The 23,497-nt window shown below is 43.0% G+C and overlaps 1 protein-coding gene across 1 annotated transcript in view; it reads right to left on the bottom strand.

Moving 5' to 3' along the window:
* The window catches only part of LOC311264251 (unconventional myosin-IXAa-like), a 143,964-nt gene extending 121,237 nt beyond the window's left edge, over positions 1–22,727 (bottom strand). Inside the window, exon 1 of the mRNA XM_084364973.1 lies at positions 22,386–22,727. The gene's annotated coding sequence lies outside the window, so the exon portion shown is untranslated. The remainder of the gene's footprint in view (positions 1–22,385) is intronic.
* Positions 22,728–23,497: the final 770 nt, after the last annotated feature.

Below are 23,497 nucleotides of genomic sequence, written 5' to 3'. Positions count from 1 at the left end.
GCAGCTCCGCACGCAAGGTGACAACGTGTACGACCGGTGCCACTTTTCAGGTGTTTCATTAAGGGAGGCTGATTACTGTACTTGGTTACAGCTTCCACAGAAAAATCTCATTTGACGTTTTGATTTGTTTTCTGAGGAAAAGCCTGCACTGTTTGCCTCAGCCCCACCTATTGTTTGTACCAGACCTTGTATTTCAGCAAACTTGACCACGCTGGGCACAATAACAATGCTGCTGTACATTCACTGGCAGCCGCTCACATCGTCTTGCTCCCTGTTTTCTCTCCCTCCCTCCCTCCCTCTCTCTCTCTCTCTCTCTCTCTCTCTCGACAGCAGAAGTTTATCTTGGTTCTCAGTTTTCATTCGGCCGCATTAGCGTTCCTCCCTCCTGCCCTGAAATCCAGAAGGAAATGAGTCTCCAATTAGGAAAGAGGAAGATGCTTCAAGGTCCTCTTTTTGCTCTGTTGAAACATGACACGATAAGAGGCGAGGGGAAAACACGGCACCGTGGTCACTTTCACTTCCACCTCAGAGGTTTCAGCCACAGAGCTCCCTGCATTGTGTTTCCCTCCTACACATGAATCATTTCCCCTGATCGTCAGTTTGAATACGCACAGCAGCAAAAGACGAGCACACCCACTTCTTATACTGCACTCTTTCTGGCCTGCCACATCACTGGATACTGCATCGTGAGAAACCTGAGAGTCTGAACATGGCGGACGTCCCAAATTACCTGCAAGCATCCTTGACCAGCTGCATTGTTGTCTGTGCTGCTGCAGTGCTCTGAGCAGGTCAGACGGAGAGGGGAGGGGACAACAAGGAGAAGAGACAACTGTCAAGTGCTGAGGATGTGGTGCAACGGCAGGTAATGACTGGGCTCTGCAGGCTGCGTGACTGGGGCAAGCCTTCGTCATGGCACACAGGCCAGTAATAATCAGCACATTTAAATACCAAAGATTGCCAAATCGTTTCAGAATCATAATCAAACTCAAACAGTAGCAAACCGCTCTGTAAAACATACTCAGCACTACATACTTTACCATGTGAACAGAACAGCGCTGCTTCACCTTTGCACCATTGGCTCAATTTTAAACTAGAGCCAATGGTGTTGTGGTCCCAAGCTCTTAAGCTGGTGCAGAAGTGAATGTCTCTTTCTGTTTGACATACGACTGAGAAACAGTAGAAAAGATCAATCCCTGATACTTTGAGTTAATCCTATATCCAATATGTTCCCAACAACTACAGTTTGAGGGCTACAGGACTGAAGCCAGCAGCTGAATTGGGAGCTGAAAGTGATTCTCATCTTCTCTTTTGCGGCCAAGTGATTATGTTATTAAGTGAAGACCTCTAGCACTGAGCGCTCCACTGCGTCCCATCATTGAAAAATGGGTGACGCGCTAAAAGAGATGGCTGGTGTTCAGTTCTGACCCTGGAGGCTGAGAGGGGGACACAAAAGGCTCTTTGGCAGTGATGACTCCAAATAGGGTCATAAATAAAGGTCTTACCTCAACTAGATCAGCCGCACCGGTCACAGTTACTCACTCGTACACCAAACAACCTCCTGCTCTGAAAATAACTCTCACAATGTGGTTTGTGTGCCAGCAAAAGATTCATGCAATGAACTGCATGAGAACTACTACACTTGTGTAGTAGTGGAGTTTGAGGCTCTTAAATACACAACGCTAACTATTAAAATTGTGTCCTCTGAAGACAAAATTACTATTTATCAGTAGTTCAGGGTTTCAAACCTCAAAACCCTTTAGCCACCAAGCAAAATGGTGTTGCCCAGAATATCAAAAACTCTACTTGATCTTATTCATAATCGTCTTTACTTATTCTTTGATAAGACACCTTAAATGTATTTTTGATTTTTATTTTCGCTTTTAATGGTTCATGTTTGATAAGTTTGACCTCTCCGTCTATAAAAGAAATAATACAACATTTTGGGAAACATGCTGCAACATTTGCTTTCTTGCTGAGAGTGAGATGAAAAGATCAGCATCTCTCATATCGGTTAAAAGTTCAAAGTTGAGGTTTTTTAGGGAGTTTATGAGTCAAGCCAAGTCATGAGTCAAATAGCCCGGTTTCCTGTCTTTAAGGGAAGCTAAGATGACCAGCTTCATGTTTACCATAAAGATATGAGACCGTTATCAACGTTCTCCTCTAACTCCGACCATTCGAGTGAAAAAGTCAAACCTCTGCAAGGGGTGGACAAAAAAATAATATCACAATCTGTTGAATTACTGTCATGAACCACGATCTAAATAGGAAATATCCAGATCTATTTGTACCCATACAACACAATATTTAATTCAATTTCGTTCTTTTGGCACAAGCTCCTCCGCCACATTGCTAGCTATAACTCACATTGCAATACCTTAACCAAGGAGCCACATGAAGCAATTTATCCAATCAGCAAAGCCCTCTAGCCAAATACAGTACATCACTCTCTTGCAGGGACAGACTGATTTTCAGCCCGGCCAGTTGGAGCCAAAATACAGCACCTTTCCAATTATCTGTATCTGCAGGGCTTTTTGTGTTTTTTTGTCAGGTTGCACATAAAATAAATGTATTTAAACATGTGTTACTTTGGCTCTGATCCTCTCTCTGTCTGTGGTCTCACTCAATGTCCTGCCCACAACACTACCTGATTGGTTACACGTCACAAGTAATAGCCCATCAACACTGAATAATCCGAATAAGAAGTAAGAGAACAATAAATACTATGATCTCTACGATTCGCCTGAGAAGAAGATTATAGATGTCTTCAAGATTGATCATGATGTAAAATTGTCAGACCGCCGATCACTAATTTTTGTTTCAACATTTGAAAATTTTGGCTTCTTTAATTGATGAATTAATGCATCAAAAAATGTTTTGCGAAATGTACCAAAACTCAATTATCATCACTACTGAAGCATTCAAACAATATCCAGCTTTAAAAATCAGCTGGTGAGCAGCTCAACTGAGGTGAAATTCTCCCTCATTGAGCGTCAAAAACATCTAACTCTGTTTTTCCTGAAACCAGACGTCTGTCCCAATGGTTATCCCTGGTCCAGGGGTTACCATGGCAACAGCCCCTGGCTCAGTCACCCTCTCTGCCGTCCCCAGTCCAATCCTGTACAGATTAGATATGACCATCATACAGAGGAACTGAATCCTCTGAGATTATATCACAGAAACAGAGACTGAGTGACAAACTCACAGCTACAGAGCCTGAGCTCTGACGCTGACCCTCCAAACAACTCAAAGGAGGTTTTTAAAACCCCTCATGTCGCCTGCAGACCAATGTTGTCTGTCTATTCTCAGCTAGAAAAAAAAAAAAAAGAAAAAGAAGAGAGGAAGCAGAGAGTTGAAAGGAAAGTGGTGTCAGATTCCACCCAAATCCTGCTGGATGACGTCAGAGACGCTCAAATACACTTTGAATGCTGTGATAACGCTTCAGGGCTGACGGCCACTTCTCATCGGGACGTTAACATTTAGACGCGTCACATTCATGGTGACATTTTAAAAAGCAAAGCTGCGTAGACACGACTGTAGCGTCGGCCACCAGGCTGCTTCCACATAGAAGGCCCTGAGGGAAGACATGAGCCCGTATGATTTCGTGTGTCAGCGTTTGTGTGTGTGTGTTTGTGGGGATATCAATGATGTGGATTAGGTACACTCCATTTAGTCCCAAGAATGCAGCCATTAGACCAAACGTGTCTCCCACGAGGATGAGCCTCAGGGCACGATTCAAAAACCAGGGTGGGACTGAAGGTAGTCTCTCTCTCACACACACACACACACACACACAGCATCATCATCACGCTAACATGTGATCATACACACAGATACACACAGAGCTCTATTCTGTGAATTTCAACACACATGAACACGCAGAGATAAATAATACAAAAGACGTGTGTGAATCCGCTCCGGCAACAGGAAAGACGATAACGTCCTCATCAATAAATCAAGTAGGGATGAGACGGAGTAATCGAGAGGAAGTCTGCTTCACCACAAGGGAGGCAACATGCTTCGGTCACGTGGAACAAGCTGCAGAAAGAGCGAGTTAAAGGTGGTAGAGGAAAAAAAGAAAACATACAGTCAATAAAGTTGATCAGAAATGCAAGAAAAACATCCTCTCCGACATCCCTTTGCTGTTTAAACGAGCTTAAGAGACAGAACAGAAGACACAGGAGATGTCTGCTAGCAGTCTGCTCTCATTACCTGAGTAGGTTCATTAACTGTGCCAGCCGACAGCTGAGTGACAAACAGAGACAGAGCTCTCCCCACTTCCTTTAAAGAACGACCACAAACTCTCACCGTGCTCAAAACACACACATGAAAACAAAGATAAATACAGCCACAGAGAACGTCACGGTGTGCTGCAGCAGCAACTAGTGATGAAAATGTGATGAAACTTCACATCAGCAACAGACGTGTAAGCAGGAAACACAGTCATCGGGTCCCGTCCCCGTCGGTCCCGCATGACCTTTTTTTTATTTTACAGCCTCAAGAGAGGAAATATTTGGGAAAATCAACTATTGCTTCAACCGTCTAATCATCCTCCCATCTTCTATGTTTTTTAATCCTGTTCAGGATTGGACTGTCTCTGCATGCACTACATGAGAGGCATCGTACAGACAAAAAGGTTTTCTTCCCCGTAATGATAATTTAGCATCAATGCTTGGAGAGGAGCTATAAATCTCCTGAAGTCAGAGTAAACGGCAGTTAGAGTATCTCTAGCATCAATAATGTAACGTATAGCCTCATAAAACACAGGGAAATGATCAATTTGTTAAAGGATGCGATTTGATTGGACAACTCAAAGAGGGTGTGGCTTTATGGGTATACGCAGTAACACAGTGTCGTCATCCACACCTCCCTCCATCAGTTGTTGGATGAGGAGATGAAGGACGAGGGAGAAACCTTCACCTTAACCTTAACCAGGAGTTCACAGCCAAGTGTGGCTTTACTGTATATATTGAACCAGTCGCCCCAAAATCACATTGGATTGGACACATTAACACATGTATAGGGAGCGGAGTGCCAGACGAGTCATCGCAAAATATTTTTTAATTCTCCAAGAAGAGTAAAGAGATTAGTTTTGATGTATAAATACTCCAAATGTGTTGCATATACAAACCTTCTGGCTTAATAGAAAACACCAGCGTATGCGGGCCGCTCGCAGAACTGTGCTGCAGACATTTTTTTTCACTGGCTGCGCCTGCAGCGCACGTACAGTGTAGAGTGGTGAGTGTCCACAGCGCTGTGCAACTTCAACTTTTCACTGAGTTCCTGTAATATTGGTAAGTTAACATCTACAGACTACTGTAAGCTAAACAAAGTTACTTTGTGTCCACCAGCTATTCGTTAAATGTTGATCAACAGTCATTTCCTTGTGTACAGGTAGTTCATTTTAACAAAATGTATGACCCATTTCTGTTTAAAATGGCGACACACACCTCGCGTAAATAATACAAATAGAGCACTGGTCTCTCTGTGGCACAAATGCATTAGTAACATGCTGCTCTCATGACTGCTTTATTGATTACATTGGAAGCGTAGTATTGCAGCAGCCGCTCCTGCAAGAGTCCACATATGTTATGTTTTCAGTGTTATGTAGTCATGTAACGTTCAAGGTCTGAGGTTAGAGATTCATTTATGTATCATTTAACAACACCAGAGTTGCAAAACAAGGCCATTTCATCAGTGGGAGTCCAGCAGAGGCTGTAAAACAAAAAGCACGAACACTCGCTGCACATCAAACCTCCCCTCAGTTGCCAGTTTATGAGGCACATCTAGCTGAAACTGATGAAATAACTCCTACAGTATTTTACTCCTACCTAGGATGTAGCTTGTGGTGCTGTTGAGCTGTATTCCACCATACAAAGAGGTCTTGTTTAGCTGCCCTCATTGATAAAAATGGGGTGGACAAAACAATAGAAACACCCGTCAGTATAATGTGATACAGTCTAACAGCGCCACGGAGAACAATAAACAGACAACTGAGCGTGTTTACCGTCGTCACGTTTGCTGTTATCAGTTGCAGACTGTTTGGTGTTTCTCTGTTAAAATGCTTCACTTCTTCTTCACCGTATCGTATTAATTTGCTGGTGGAACGACCCAGTTTCCCCACATGGACCATTAAAATTTCATCTTACGCACACGAACCCCGACACATGTCCAACACATTGCTGGCAAAAACCAAATCACTGCGCAGGACTGGCAACACACACACACACACACACACATCTAGAAAACAAAAGGCACATCTAATCACACACACACAGTCCACAATCTAGACATGCAGCACAGACGCCGTCTCCCCTCCCCCTCCCTCACTCCCTCCCTCCATCCTTCCAGCCACCAAATCCACTTAGAGGCCAGTGTGCGACTGGCTGATTGTTTTCTCTCTGGCGGCAGCTGCTCTGCCTCCCTCCTCTGTCTCGACCACCTAATCAACTGTCAGTCAGGCGGAGTTGGCCTGAAGAAGAGGGAGATTTAAATTTCCTCCAGGAATCAACGCGGGGCTCTCTGAATCTTTAATTTAAAGCCTTTACACAAGTGTAATGCATACATGAATTGAAGAAAGGATTCAAAAGCAAAGAGCATTTAGCAACAAAGATGCCATTTCAACAATACAAACAAAAATAAAATCAGAAAATGAGCACTGTCATTGTCAGTATCACAACTTGTGCGGACTGAAACAGGAAAACGTAATCACTGATGTCTAAGACGTCTTGGCTCTGCTCGTGACCTTGTGTTTTCTGAAAAGGCCAAAGTTAGGAAACCTCATCTGCAAACAGGAAGTGACAAGCGTGGTTTAGTAATGACGCTCGTGGGTTTTACGAGAAGAAGAGTCCCCTCACACTCCACGTTTTGTTTTCGACAAACACAAATTTGTCTCCAGTGACTGTCGAGAGCGGGGGCGTCACAGTCGGGGCGGTGATACAGGAGACAAATGAGCTTTTAAAGACTGACACTCATTTGTACAAGCCTGCATTAATGGATGCACTAATGAGACTGTGTTTTATACAAGCATACACACAAACTCACACACATTCACAAACCATGTTTAAACCAGCAGTAAAGGAATGAATTGATGATAAATGGAAAATGAAGCGCTGATTTTTTTGTTTGATTCATTAATTGTCTGTTTTCGGCTTCTCTGTTGAGAGGATTTGCTTATTTTCTCTGTTTTGGATCTTTGTAGATCGGATATTTTTAGGGGATTCCTATTGGTTGAAAAAAAAAACAAGACATTTGAGGACATCGGCTGAGCCTTCACGATTTTATGACATTTTATAGACGATTAGTTGACCTTATTACCAAAAAAATACCAAATAATTCATTGATCGTGAAATCATTTGTTGCAACCGCGCATCCTGCGATGAATACTAACCCTCTGTGGTAATATACTTCTTGTGACTGTGTCAGAGAGGTTTTACTGAACAGCGAGCACTGTGTGAGGCCTCGTTCAGACCAGATCAGGCGTTGCAGCGATGTGTTGTAGGATTGTGCTGCGGCGTGGAAGGACAAACAATTGGGAGAGTCTGTTAACTCCCTCTGGACAGCGCCCACTCTCTGGCTCCTGGCTCAGGAGCAATAAGTCTTAACTCTTCTCCATCCGTAGCAACTTTGCAGAGTGTTTCCCCTCCCCTGGCAGGTGCAGACGTTGTTTAAGGCACCATGCAACATCATAAATACTCTACAATTTGGTAAGCTTCCTAATGTGTCGTTTTATAAATTCAGTGTAAAAGGCTTGAACAACTAATCTGCTGACAAGCAAGTCTGATTGCTGGCTTATGTGACTGGTCACCGCATTGTGACGTCGGGTTTCATTTCTCCGGGGTAGCTGCATTTTTGTTTTTGTTTTTGGTTTCATCAAAAATGGATGGAAGGACTGGGGTTTTCTGATTTGGTCGAAATGAGGCCAAAGTGAAAATGTAGGGGTTTTTACATGTTACATGTCCTCACTTTCGGGTTTTCATGCTCTATGTTCCTCCCTCACTAAACATTCAGGGGCAGAGAAGCAATAGAAACAACCAGCTAAACTAAAATCAAAGTGCAAATATATACAGTATAATATAGAACCATATACTGATACTTAAGCCCGACCCTTTTATATATTGAAACGCAGCAGAGAAACAACATGAATTATTAATAAATAGTCCATAATTTCACTGGTATTTTATGATTTTGGAGACAAAAGTCTCATCTCTAAAAAGGCATGAATGTGGACACAAGTTAATAGTAAGTGTGTGTGCGTGTGTGTCTGTGTGCGTGGGGCGTGTCATCACTCAAACACCTTTCATTCACACCCATGTCGCCACAGCGGGCCAGCTTTCACACCCTGAACCGACTAAATTAAACCCCACTGTGCTCACCTTGACCTGAGCATTAACACACACCCACACACACACCCCCACACACACACACACACAAACTGTCTTTTCACTTACACACCTTCACCCACATTAACACACACTCTCTCTCTCTCTCTCTGGTGAGACTTTTCAACACCGTGACAACAGCCAACCACATCGCAGCTACTCGGAAGCCACCAGCCAATCGCCTTCCTCCCTTCGTCTGTCACCGACCAATGAGAGAGCTCCGTGCGCAGCTCGTTTTACATGAGCAGCTTTCATCATTGCTCCAGATGAGACTATGGAGCTGCTGCTGCTTCACTCGCCTCATTATTCCAAAGATGGTCTGCAGCCTCAGAGGGAAAACAGAGCTTTTCATTAACACGGCAGCTGGATACAAACAACATTTCACCAAATATTATTAACTGTAGCTCCTTGTTCATCATCTTTGTGTCACCTGAACATCCTGAGCTGCTCCTGTAGGCTTTTTGTCTTCAGTTTTTATTGTTCCATGTTGTGCTTGTACCTCTTTGGTGCAGAGGTCCACCTTCTCATTATATTATGATACATACAAGTGCCCATTTGTTTCTGTTTGGGCTTCAACCAATGACTATTCAACCTGACAATGATTTTCTCAATTAATTAATTAAAAAAAATAGCCAAAACACTGGACCTCACAATTCCTCTAATCCCATATTGACAAATTCAGATGTCTTGTTTTGTGCAACCAGCTGTCCAAAACCCAAATTTACTGATGGACGACAAAGAAAACCAGCAAACATTCACAACCAGAGATGATGTTAATTATCTATTTATCTGCAGATTAGTCTATAAACTGTCAAAAGATGTCAACAAAAGCCCCAGATTACCTCTTCAAACACCTCATTTCTACATTCAACGCTCCAAAAACCACAGACATTCAGTTTTAAATGATTATAAACAGAGAAAGAAAACCGCAAATCCTCACTACTGAGGAGCTGGAAAGCAAATTTTTTTGGCAACATAAACCATCTACCATCTACTGAAAACATTAATATTACAGTATATGAACCTCTGTGTGACAAAGCCACCAACAAAAAAGAAAAACAACATTGACACTACTGAAAATGACACATTTCTGCAAAATGTGAGAAAATCTCCAACAACACACCTGATCAGACTTAAAATCTGCCTCTTCTTATGAGTTTTCACTGAGTCTGTTAATAACAGAAATAAAAGAATAATCCTTCTTACCTCATGCTGCTTCTGAGTTCATGAAAACAGCACAACACCTCTCTGAAGCTCATCAGCAGTGACCCTTATTGTTACCTACTAGCTGCTGATTTGAGAGCGAGCGAGCGAGCGAGTCTGGCTCCTAGCAACTGCTGCCTGTCAGGGAGGGTTGAAGAGGTATGTGGCCGATAAATGAATGAATGGATGATCTATAGTACAGAGAGCGGGAAGAAGGACCGAGATGTGAGTCGTGAGGGCCGACAGCAGCTACTGATTCCTTCATTAACATTGGTATAATGAGGATGAAAACAGAAGAAAACACAGCTGCTGTGGATCTGTATTGTTATGACGAGTATTAGGATCCTCAGTAGCTGATTTCTGTCTTGTCTGGGTCCATAATCAGAGTGCAGAACAATGCTGACTGTTGCTAAGCTGCTTTAGGACTACAACTATCAAATTACTTGATGAATTTAGTCTAGAAAATTTCAGAAAAAGCAAACAATGTCATGTTTTGTCTGCCAACAGCCCCAATCTCATTTGCAATCATATAGCTTGATTAATGTCCTAATGACAAACTATTTATCACATTTTCAGCTCTAAATTGCTTTAATACCATATAAAGATAACAAAAACAGTAAAAGGAGAGTGAAAGTCATGGTTTCTGTGGGTCTGTATTGTTTATGGACCCAAACAAGACAGAAATCAGCATATTAAGTATTAAGAACAATCAGCTCAGTGACCAGGATATTATGTTAGCAGCTAATGTTTTGGCAAACGACAGCTGACGTGTACCAGTTGTGACAGATCCCACCTGTCGCATCAGGAGGTGCAAGGGGAAGGTGATGGCATTATTTTATTACAAGCCAACAAGGCTGCCAAACAGGCCAAAGTCACACCACTGGATATTTTAAGGATACCTGGAGGATACATTTTCATCTGTTTTTGTAGCGTCAAAATCAGGCGCTTTTGAAGGAGAGCCGGGACATTTTCAACTGTTTTTGTGGAAACCAAAACCGGCTCACCTTTCAAAGGAAGTCGGACCATCTCCGTCCGACCAAAACAGGTATTTTAAACCAAACCATGATGCTTTCCAGACCCTAACTAAGTGGTTTCAGTGCCTAAACCCAGGCAGAGCATAAGCACAGCGTGTCACAAGAGGGAAATAGAGAATTGAACCTGAAGAATGTTTTTGCAGAAACCTACTTTGCTAACATTTATTGGCGATTGGGTTGTTCAAAGATATTCACATTATAAATGATGATTGATTATCAAATAATTAGCAAATAATTTAATGTTAATAAACCAATCTGTACATCAACTAATCGTTTCAGCTCTAAACTGATTTACAACCGTATAAAGACAGCGACAGCGTGACAAAGAGACAAGGCATGGCCTCTGATGAGTGTTTATGGAGCCTAACGAGTCAAACATCATCCACTAATGACGACCCTGACTACAAAAGATAGATCCCCACCATTTGATGTGCCACATGACTCCATGTTTAACTGCACATGTTCACCTCCTACACATTTAACTAAGATAACAGCAGGTTATTTACATTTTAGGCAAATTAGCTGCTACTCTCATCCAAAGAACAATCACTGAGTTCAGCTTCCTGATGAAGGACAGAGCCTCCAAACATTAAGAGAAGTCTGCAAAGTCCTCACCTTCAGTGTTTCAGTCTATACGTCATGTGATTTTGAGCCAGTGAAACACCGGCTCCCACCTGCTATATTCGTATTGTGGCGTCCCAGTTAGGTGTTTTGCACCAAAGTAGGACAGACAGCAGGACGGAGCCACTTTGAGACAACCTTGGAGGAATGACTAAGCTTTTAGGGCCAGGAAACAGAGACATGCAAGAATAAAGTAAAGGGAAGACAAACAGATACTACAAATCTACAAATAGAGGACTGGGTATCAGTAGATTTCTTTTTGATACAGGTGTTAGCATTAATAGTTTTCATCTACCCTTACCTGATGTAAACATGTTTTTTCAGACATACATGAACTGAGTTTGCTGGCAGCATTTTTATACACCAACATATTATTGGTCAAAACAGCCACATCAGCTACAGTCAACAGCAGCAAGGAGATGAAGAGGAGAGAACTTCCCCAGACTCCCTTATGAAATTGCTAAATTTTGTGAGTTGTTGAGTTAGGGGAAACTTTATAAACTTTGTGAAGCGCTGTTTCTGGCATATTCTTAATTATTTGGGCCTTCTTGTAAATTCAGCACGTCACAGCTTCATTTCGGGGGATGCTGCAGCCCCCTCAACACCCCTAGTTCCCACATGCATGGTTGCAACTAACGCTTAATCTGCAGAATACTTTCTCAATTCTTCTGTGGACATCCATAAATGTCTCATTTTGTCCAACCAACAGATCAAAGAACAAAGACATCCAGTTGACGTTGATATAAAACAGAGAAAAGCAGAACAATCGTTGCAAAGAATCGCTGACAAACAGGCACAGTTATGACTAAGATCATCATGTGAACAAGAAATGACAAAGAATTCATCCCTTCGGTACTTCAACAGTTTTTAATGCTCAACATGAAAGACATATTTCAGTCAGTATGCAGGTAGTATTGATGCACAGCTACGTCTACAAATAAACAAAATGCAGTCAAGCAGAAGTATTGAGAGAACAGACTTCATTCGGTGCTTCATCAAACTGAGCGCCACACCCAAGTCCTCTGGTCGCAGACTGCTTTGTTCTGGCTCTGGCCACCACTGTCTCTCTCTCTCTCTCTGTGTCTCTCTCTCTGTCACACACACACACAGCCAACAGCATATTGCAACAAAGCAGTGGCAGACAGTAGGTCACACGCTCGTCTTGCCTGCCTGTCGTGTTGCGCATGTATTCAAATTCCTCTCGCGTGCGTGTCGGCTGCCAGCGCTCTTCGGCAGGGCTTCATTTGGCCACGACTCCCAAACCCGCAGCCAGTCCACGGTGACTGAAACCAGACGCTGCTCGCAAAACTAACTGACAGCACAGACGGCACAAATATGAGACAAGCACTTATTAAAGACAGTAATTCAGCTCTTGGGGGAAGCGACACAGGCGCTGAATAACTCAGCCTCCTGAGTCTGCAGGCATCCTGTCAAATATGTTTATGAACTGCACCACAGAGGTGAGAGAGATGTGACATTATCGCCTGCCTCCGAACCCCAAAATGACATGGTGCTAATTGCAGAGGGGGGAGAGTTTTTCTTACTGCTGATGTACCACTCTCTGGCTTTTTTCCACAGGCACATAGTCAGGCTGGCTCTAGAGGAGAGTGGCTGACTGAACCTAGATCTGTCAATCTGAGCAGCAGCTCCATCAATCTGCTGGCAACACGGTGAGACAAACAACGCAAGCGTCAGCATCAGCAGCAGAGCTAAAACACCGACTGAGAGCGAATAACGACCACCTGAATCCACTGAAGTGCTTTAGAGGTGGTTCAAGGCACAAGCAAGCTTGAGGGTTGTCTCTGACTGTTTTCAATCAAGTTTTCCACTTCCTAACCAACACAAATTACAGGCGACTAGAGTTTCACAGCATCTCCTATTGGAATAAATGGACATTTGAGATTTTTCAATACATTTGTGCATCACATCCTCCCGAGCCTCCTGCCATTGTTTTCTGCGGGTTCCTCAAACCAATGTGAAGCTGCGACAGTCGTGGTTTGGCTCCCGGCTGCGCTCGGCTGCTCCACTCATGTTCTAAACGGAATAAAAAACTGAGTTGGTAAACAAAATGATTAACGTGATATTTTATTGATCACTGGAAGGAGATTCCCTTCGCTTCCCCCAGTCACTGGAGTGTCAGCCTGGAGGCTTCTAGGGACTCAAAGATGTGATCAAAGACCTGTCAGCAGGGCCGATGACTTCCGGCTCAATGCTCGGACCGGGGTCATGTGGATCATGTGGATGGACTCTGAACAGGAAACCACCCAGAAGTCGACAAGGAGAGGAAGATAAAGTAGAGAGGTTTAAAGGGAAATTCTGGTTTCATGAAGCTTCAGTCTTATTTTTGTCCCTTTGGCCAAAACAGTTATGCAAACATTGTCTTCACAAAGTCAACTGCTGAGTAATGTGGCCACACCAAAATGATGCCAATCATGTTAGTTTTAAACAAACCCAGAGGTTTTCTGAGAGCAGAAATGCAGTTAACTGCCTAAATTAGGACCCAAACTCTCTGTTGTCAGACATCAGAGTTCACAGACCAACTTCCTCGTTCAACAGCACTCACTTTCAATTTAACATCCAAATAAAGTGGTTTATAATCTTAGATAATCTGACTAAATTGTTGGATTGTTTGTAGCCAGTCTGATTGTGCAGCCGCTCCGGTTCCTCACCCTGTCTGACTTCTTTTCAGCGATGCTGCCATGATAACAAATACAAATTATCCTTTAAAAGGGAACTCCACAAATTGTACACTGTTGCATCGTGGGTAATGTAGGCGCCACTTCTGAAAAGCAGTCCAGTCATGATGGACAGTTTAAAAACAAATTATCAAAATCAACACAGCAGGACCAGAGATATCGCTTTTATATCCCACATATTGTTCTTCCTTTTCAAAACCAGTTGCCTACATTACCCACAATGCAACTTAGCCACTCAGTGACATCACAGGAGGCATACTCCCCAAGACCTTGAAACACACTTTAATGTGTAGTTACCCTTTAAAGAAGCTATAATCAATGATTTTATATTAACAATAGCCAACAGAGAATTATCACTGGACCATGCATGCCCTCACAGCTCTGTTAAGCATTTTAGCATCTTTCAGCTCCTTGTTTTGTTTTTTTTTCCGTCACGTAACTTTGCCGTCTTCACTCTCACGGATCTCATCGCTCGCTGTGTTCTCAGCTGCAGCAGGCAGTTGTCAGTGAAAACCTCTAAAAACAAACTACTAGAGCAGGGAGGTCAGCCTCTAAACACTACCTGCTCTGTGCTAAACACCAGACAGACACAATTAGCGTTTAGCTGGTGAACATAGTGGAGCATTTAGCAACGTAAGAGCCAGATATTTCAGTTAATGGAAACCAAAAATAAATAGATGAAAGAGAGTAAATATTGACTTCAAGTGGCCATAGACCAAATCCAAATGTAACTGCTGTATGTGTACAAATTAGAAACTGTTTGCTAACTTTGTTTGTGCATCGATTTATAGGGCTCAAGGTTTCTGCTGGCCAAAACCCCCCCAGAAAATTTCATTTCCCATATCACAACATACTGTAAAATTGATAGAGACGCACCGATCGATCGGCCAGAGACTGGAATCAGCCGGTTTTCAGCATGACTGGCCAAACATTGAGCTTCAGCCTATGCCTTTTTTTTGGTTTTTGAGTGTGAGAGATATTGTGAAATAATTATGTTTCTTATAATGTATGAAACCAAAATAAATTCTTCATTCATTCAATCACAGGCAGCTGATCAGTGTCAGATATATCTGAATGTGTATCGGTCACATTTGACCCCAACACCTAGAAACAGCCAAGAAAACAAAAAAAACAGTGCATCCTTAAAAACTGACAGAAAGAGGTGACTAGAGGACAGTTAAAACCAAATGTAACGGAAGCACATACAGTACTGCACCCAACTATACAGGCTCATTTCACAAAACCGAGGCCAGCTGCACAAATACCAACACATCTAAGTACAAATGCCTGCCTGTAGTGGTTCACTCTAAAACTGGAAGCTTTATATCTTCTGCCAGAGGGCAAAAAGGCAGAGCTCACATGAGCTGAATCTTCAGGGCCTGTCTGGTAGAGCCAGAGAGTTCAGTTAATCCTCACACCAGTGATAGCAGAGTCTGGGTCCCAACTGTGCAGCTGAGCCAGAAGTTCATTAAAACATCTCATAGATACACTATATACAGAAGCTAGTGGTGTCATGCAAGAGCTAGCAGCATAATCTGCAGAGAGGGCTGGTTGGCTGGTTGATTTAAAGGAATCCCTCAACATGTACTAATGCCTACACTCTTTCTCTTAATCATCCTGCTCCCTGTCAAACTTTATCTTCCTGTTTCTCCATCTGTGATCAGCCAAGCAGGATGGAGCGGAGCGTGGCGACGCTGCTGGCTGCTCTCTGCCCCGGGCGGTGCCAGGGGACTGATCCATGCCCTCACCAGCTGCTGCCTGTTGCAAGACGCAGAGTCAAGCGCTCCAGTTCCCCATGCCACAAAAAAATAACACTTCAGCAACAAAACCGAGACGCGTTTATTTGCACAATGACACGTTGTTTACGCCTAAAGCAACGACAGCCATAGAATGAGGTTAAATGAATAATATAGAGATGTGAGAAGCGGTAATGGATGCAGAAATGCACGGAGGGCCCAGCTTTGAACAGCTGAAAGAATAACAAACATCAGCGCCCCGCTAAGAATCAAGCCATGTTGGAATCAAAAGGACTTCTGCTATCATGCTAACAATCTGACACACATTATACTACAGCAACTCCTTTGAAGGAGACTGGGGAAAAAGCGATAGTGAGTTTTATATAGTCGGACAGCCTCACAAGAAAGAGGTAGGATTTCTTGCCGGCTGTTTTTTTTTGTTTTGGACGTAGTGTCTTTGTGTGTTATTCTCTAAAGAATATGTAAAACATAACAAGGAAAATGTTTTCATGAATTAACCTCCATTATGGATGACGCGTTAAAAAAGGAGCAGGCGTGGCTGTGGGAGGGGATCCCCGTCTAACTGAGACTGCGGTCAATATGATGGGCTTCACTTAAACACTTAAAGAGTCTTTCCATTAGAGCATCAACACCGTGACGAATCACTTTTTAGTCTTCATGTCACATGAGTGTAACAGAGGTCAGCAGGTCAGCAGGCGGCCTCGACAAGCAGCATTAACAGCAGAAGTGTGGCTGCGGTCACGGATCCACTGAATGATCCAACTGACTGTGACGATATTCAGGAAGTACACAGGATCGTCAAGTAGAAAACTAGAAAAAATGTGACCAGATGTGACCAAAGTACATGAACAGCATCCATAAAAGAAATTAGCTGCTAATGTCGTTCTGGGGTTTTTCTTTTTCTACTTCATAAAGTCAAATTATCTGAACTAAAACGACTTGAAATATGATGTCCTGTCAAGTTATTACCACTACTACTACTACTACTGTTGAGTTAAAGGATGAGGCTGGTGTTTTTCTATTCCTTTTGTTTTTTATTGTCAAGAATTCTCATTAAAAGACCAAAAACCAACAACATGTTTGTCATGTCTGTGAAACACCAGTTCATCATTTAACAACAGATCAGAAATATTCACATTCACTTTTATAAAAAGGCGTGTTTATTATCTAAAATAATATATTTATTATTACTGTTTTAATTGATGCTCTCTATTTTTGCTATCCCCTTTGTTGCTGTAATAATGCAAATGTCCCCATTGTTGGACTAATAGAGGATTATCTTCTTCTTATCTAAAATATCGATACAGCAATATATCATCATACATCCTCTCGAGATACAGTTATAAATTAACCTCCACGTTTTGTGGAGAAATAAAAAGAAATAAGGGAATATATCACTGCATGTATCCTTTAAATAGAAAGCTTTTTATATCTGAAACATTAATATATGTCACATTTTCGTGTCCGTCACAATCAAATCAATTTTGCACATATGTATGACAAACAGATAGAGACAAATACACACTGAGAACAGGGAGACATGCCGATTACTACGCAGACAGGGGCTTCAACCGTCCAGAATGCATTGCAGCTACCTCGCCCATTGTTTTTACGATTGAAGGCTGACACATAAAACCCACAGCTCAGTGCAACCAGATCATGCTCCGTCTCTGGGAGTTGTTGAAAAGCATCCTGGGAAATAAAGACTGCAGTACAGGCAGGTGATGAAGGCTGGAGGAGCAGAAAAGTAAATTGTAAAAATCCTACAATCCATCAATCATCAAGAGGTCACTTTTACCTTGAAACTGATTACAATGCAGCTCCAACATGTTAAAATGCAGGCTGATTACTCCATATGGTAACAAAACATACAACAAGCGTCCCTGACAACAATGGAAACCTGACTACTTCACTGTAGTATCTTCTCAAGTCTTCTTGTCTGTGTCCGGACAAAGACAGATGCTATTTAAGATCCACCTCCACCATTGTAGAGGGCTCTAAAAATACACCTGGTTAGAGACGCATGTAGCCGCACTGACATGGTATGCGCAGCATTGACCTCATCCTGGTATTGTCTTACATGCAGCCTTGAGCGTCGCAGCAGCAGGTTGGAGCGTGATCTGACTGCTCAAGCAAGGACACCAGTGGGATCCAATGGCAACCAGTGACAGACAACACAAACCAGGTCAGTGTGTTTGTGGATTGAAATGATTTTCATCAGTTTACAGTGGACGGGCCCTTTAGCTAAATCTACTGATGAGCTTATCTCCATGATCTAATACAGACATCATCATCGGAGCTTGTAGATTACGATAAGTCTGTGAGAAAACTGATTGGATGATGGTTAAAAAAGGCCAGCGAGGAGATCATATAGTGTTGTTTTTCCATTGAAAAATTCATAAACAGGGTAAAACCACGTTGACAGTCTGACGTTATAAACATCCTTAATTTGACCATTTTTACGTCTCATTTCTATTATTGACTCATTGAAATTATGTTTACGTACAAGTAATTTATAACAGTAAATAGGTTTAGAGAGAAACATAATGGTTTTTTAGTAATATAAAGAGGAAATGTGTTTATTAACATATCTAAAAAGTCGTTTACATTTTTGATACTTGAGGCATCGGTGAAATGTTTATTGAAGACGTCCGTTTTTCTGCCAGAATATCCGATATACACACTCATTTAAGGAGAATCTGCAGGATTATTCAATTTTAATGGTTGTGTTTCTGTGACACAACATGATCTTTAATATTTAACAAAACCACAACCTTCCCTAACCTCAACCAAAGTGCCTTTGTTGTCTAAACCTGACCACACACAGGAGTCTGTATATGAACCTTAAACTCTGTGCCTTGTACTCCCACTATCCATCCCAACCCCCTCCCAGTCACTCCGGTGTGGCTCCATTTACTGAACATACAATAATCTTGCCAGCAATTATGTTAGTCGCCACAACATAACTGGGAAACCAGTCAAGTACAAAAGGTGCGTTCACATCGAACGTTTAAATCAGTTCAATTAACCCTTCTGTACTCACTCACAGACACCAGACACCTACACACACCTTTTTCATCCAGGTCCATGGATTCTTCTCTAAGAAATCAACGAAAATATAAAAAAATGACAGCTGTTTCTCATTTAAGAGTACTACTAGCTTTTCACACCCAATATTACTCTTCTCCAACCCGTTTCTACCTACGAAAGGCAGTAATGCGTCATTTTGTCTTGGTCCAGATCAACTAAACCAAACTGCAGGAGCGAAAACACCTAAAAGAAGAAGCTTTCCACATAAATGCACCAAAGTAAATTAACTTACATGGACCTGGATGGTTTCTGATAGTATGTCTCCAAACCACATAAAGCCTTTAAATGTTCCACTAAATCTTAGAGGGGCTGCTCTGATCATTTGGCGTGGACAGAGCGTTGTTTCTCCTCTTTCTGGACATAAAGAGTTCCTAAATATTGATTAAACATCCGTAACAGTCTGAAAATCACAGGAAAACAGACCCCAAGTGGTTCAGACAGACAGAAGAGACATTAGTGTCAATGCTGAAGAAAACGCTGACTCTCTACGTATCTGTAGTGTCTTCAAACAGCTCCAGAAAAGGGGATTAGAGGCTTATATGAATTGTTAAAAAGAACCACAATGAAAGTTTCCTGTGACTGTTTTTATGATGTTTATATTGTCTGTGACTGGTTAGACAAAGTCAGTTTTCTCCAGCCATGACGTCTTCATCCATCACACGTCTAAAAACTAAGCATTTCTGAGCCGCTTTAGAGCCGCGTTCACTCGTACACTCGCTGGGCAGCTGGAGCTGTCAAAGCGATGTTTTCAGTGCGGCTCTCAAGGGCTTTGCCACTTACATAATAACCTGAATGAAATGTTAATGTCAGCAAAGTTGACAGCGCAATGAGGGATTTCTCCCTCTCCCTCGTCTCTCTCCTGCAGGAGGTGAGAAGCTCTCGTCTGTCCTGGCATTTCAAAAATAATCCACCTGTAATGACTTTATCTCCGTCCCTGTGGCATTTCGTGAACGTTGCCACAGGTTGGCCGAGACGCTCGTCACATGCAGCCGCTGTTGCTCAACAGAGGCGCCTCAGAGGAGGAGGAGGAGGAGGAGGAGGAGGGAGGGTCACCTCTTGAAGCTTTTGGGCTCGTGGACAGAGACCTCGGGGGCACTGCTGGTCTGGTCTGACTGGAGCTTGTTTTAACACGTCAGCTGACTCAATTCAACCTCATTTCAGCTCCGACTGAAGCCCGGACAACAAACCCACTTTGTTTGTTACTGGGGTCGACAGGGCAGCAAAGATTAACCGATTAGTTTCAACTATTACATTACTTAGCAACTATTTTGATAGAAGAGTAATCGTTTTTTGTAAATTTTTAAGAAAAATAGTCAGAATTCTCTGATTCCAGCTTCTAAAATGTGAATACCGTCTGGTTTATTTCCTCCTCTATGACAGTAAACTGAATATATTTGGGTTGTGGACATGACAAGACATTTGAGGACGTCATCTTCGGCTTTGAGAAACACTGGTCGACATTTTTTCCCCATTTTCTGATATTTTTTAGAACAAACAACGAAGCGATTGATTGAGGAAATAATCCACAGACGAATCGATAATGTAAATAGCTGTCAGCTGCAGTGTTAGGTGTCAGATTCACGTAGAAAGATAACACGCAGGTAAATCTAACTGAAGCATTTATGACCATTTATGCTCTAATGCTCTTAATCTGAGCCTTTATCGACTCCATTCTCTAAAGCAGGTCGTAACACAATGGTTTTCTGATTGAAAGCGCACATATCATCAAAACATGAAGCTGACTTCACTTCAGATGTTCTGTAAATCCAACATGTTTTCACCTCTTCATTTGCAGACTACAGCTGACCTAAATCTTGACAAGAGCTGCAGCTTACAACTACAGTCATCATCAGTTTATCTCTTGATCAGAGCTCCAGCGATTGGCCAACTATTCTGATGATCAATGAATCGGTGTGAGCCATTTTTAAGAAAATTCTCTGTTTCTGGCGTCTTTTATGTGAATACTTCCTGGTGTCTTCGCTCCTCTATGACAGTGAAATGAATATCTTTGATATGTGGACAAAACAAGGCATTTAAGGAAGTCGCGTTGAGCTTTGAGAAACACTGACCGACATCTTCTGACCTTTTATAGAGCAAACAACAAATCGATGAATTGAGAAAATAAACAAAAGATTAATTGACGATGAAAATAGTCGCCAGTTGCAGCTGTACTGTCGTTTATTTCCTGGAATAACTGATCGATTGTGAATAAACTCACATCAACCAGTAGAAATGCTCACAGCTGACGTCTTCAAATTGCTTCTTAATTGTCAGATTCACATAGAAATATACCAACTAAAGTGCTTTAAACCAGTTGTGCTGTAAAAGCTTCTACAAAGTCAATATTTCCTGGTTTCTTTCCTCCTCTATGACAGAAAACTGAATATCATTGGGTTGCAGACAAGACAAGACATTTGACGACGTTATGTTTCGCTTTGGGAAACACTGATCGACATTTTTCACCATTTTCTGATCAAAAGATTAATATCACTATTTGCAGCCCTACTGATGGTTATTTCCAAGAATAATTAATTATTTTTTATGGTCAATAAACTCCAAAAAGTAGAAATTCACATCTTCAAATTGCTTGATTGATCTCCAAACCCAGAAGATTTGAGCAAACCAGCAAATATTCACACCTGAGGAGCTGAAACAGGTCATTTCTTAGCCATTTCCACCTCAAAACTCTAAATGCAGATTAGTTTTCTGCCCTTTCAGCTCCAACCTTGACACATTGCAGTGTAATGGGAGTGAAGCAGCTTCAGTGTCTTCTGCAACCGATCTGCGTTTGTTGTGATCAACAGGAGATGCCACAGTGCACCAACACACACAGCACCAGCCTCCATCCACAGCATCACTGCCTTGTTTAACTGTCGGTGCACAGCAGCTGAACATCCTGGTGTCCAGACAGCAGCAGCAGCAGCAGCAGTGTCATGCAAGCAGCCTCAACGCCTCAAATGATGAACACAATGTCACAACCGTCACAGACACACACAAACAAACCCTGCAGCCTCTCAGCACCAAACCCACCCAGAGCTCCAGCCTTCCTCTGCGACAACGAGCCCGAGCAGCTCTGGATGGATCCATCTCATTTATATCAGTGCGTCACGTTACTGCTGCTGCTGCTGCACTGCACACACACACACACACACACACACACACACCACTGCACTGTAGCCCAGATGTGGCGTCCAGCATACACCAGGCAACATGTGTAACTGCACATTTACGCATTATGTAAGAAAAACAGCGTGACATTTATCCGAGGTGACGGCGGCGGTGGCGATGAAGGGGGTGAGGTGAGGAGGAGGAGGAGGAGGAGGAGGGAGCCTTGGATCCCTGGGCGCGTACAGGGGCTGCTGGGGGCTATTCAGACCATGTCGATGCGTTTCTCTCACACTACCTAACACACGCTACGTGGTCTGGTGTGAGATGTGAATGAGGAGCGGGAGGCTGCAGCTGCTGTTGAAGTGACAGACAGACAGACAGGCGGGGAGCGACCCCGCAGCACGGACCTGGGTCCGGCTTGACATTCCCACTCCGAAACCCTGCTGCTGTTACTGACGGCAGAACACTGCGAGGACTCAAAGAGGGAGACAGCCTTACCTCCTCCTGTGCGCCTTCAGTCCGCCTCCCCGCTATAAACCCTCTTCTCCTGACGAGGAAGAGCGGGCGAGCCGTGCGCCTCCGGTCCGACAACTCAGGCTGGTTCCACCGCAGGGAAACGCTGTCGTGCGTAACAGCCCCGCACCACGTATCCCGCCGCTCAAAACCTCCAAATCCGCCGCAGATATGATCCGGTTCTCGGCGTCCCCCCCTTCCTCTGTGTCTGTCGTAGTCCCGAGAGCTCGTGTTCTCAGTCTCCTTCCTCCCGCAGCTCCTCTCTGCTCTGCTCCGCTCTCTCTCTCTCTCCTTTTTTCTTCTCGTCTACAGCCGCTGCCTGCCTCCTGCCAGTCGTACCGTGCGTGCACCAGCGCTGCGCGTCCACGTAGGGCCGTAGGGTGGGAGCTACAGAGCAGTGTTATGGGTGGGTGGGTGGGATGATGGGAGGACCCTCCTGAGAAATAACACTCTTCACAGAAGGTTTGGCTCGTTCATTTTGGGTTTTATTTAGTGTTTGGGGTGTTTTTTTATGAACATGATGGATTTGGTAAGAGGCAGGCTGTGTCAGTCAGCACATGACTGACAGGGGAGTGGGGTGTGGCCAAAAGTGTCAACACCCCCCTCCCCAACACACACACACACACACACACACACACAAGATGCAGAATGTAAGATCACCTTGATGTTTCAAAGTGTGTATCCATGAGGTTTACTGAGCAAATTAGCGGCCTTGTGTCTTTTCACAGACGACTGGATTTCAATCTTAAACATTTGCTGTGTTTATTTTCCTCTCCAGGTCCCACAGGCCTCGTAATCATTGAGCGTTTGTGAATTGGAGGAGGAAAGGCATTGAGAATAAACATAATTAGACATAAGTCATTGAAAAGTGCTTGAGAAGATGTTTCTGTCTCCTGCCCAGGGACTACAGATGTAAATTAGATCCGTTACAGAGAAACAAACAAACAAATAAAATAAATAAATAAATTTTACAGGACAAACTCATAGGTCTTGTGTTCGTGTCTTGATGGATCAGAGATGTTCTGGCAGCACCAGAGGAACTGAGAGGTGGTTTTAATGTTGTGGCTGATCGGTGGAGCAATAGTACAATACTTGTT

This window comes from Pagrus pagrus (genome assembly GCF_965226575.1).
Source record: "Pagrus pagrus genome assembly, chromosome: 10".
NCBI lineage: Eukaryota > Metazoa > Chordata > Actinopteri > Spariformes > Sparidae > Pagrus > Pagrus pagrus.
The sequence above is the reverse complement of the archived record's forward strand: the minus strand, read 5'-3'. Positions and strand labels throughout refer to the sequence as shown.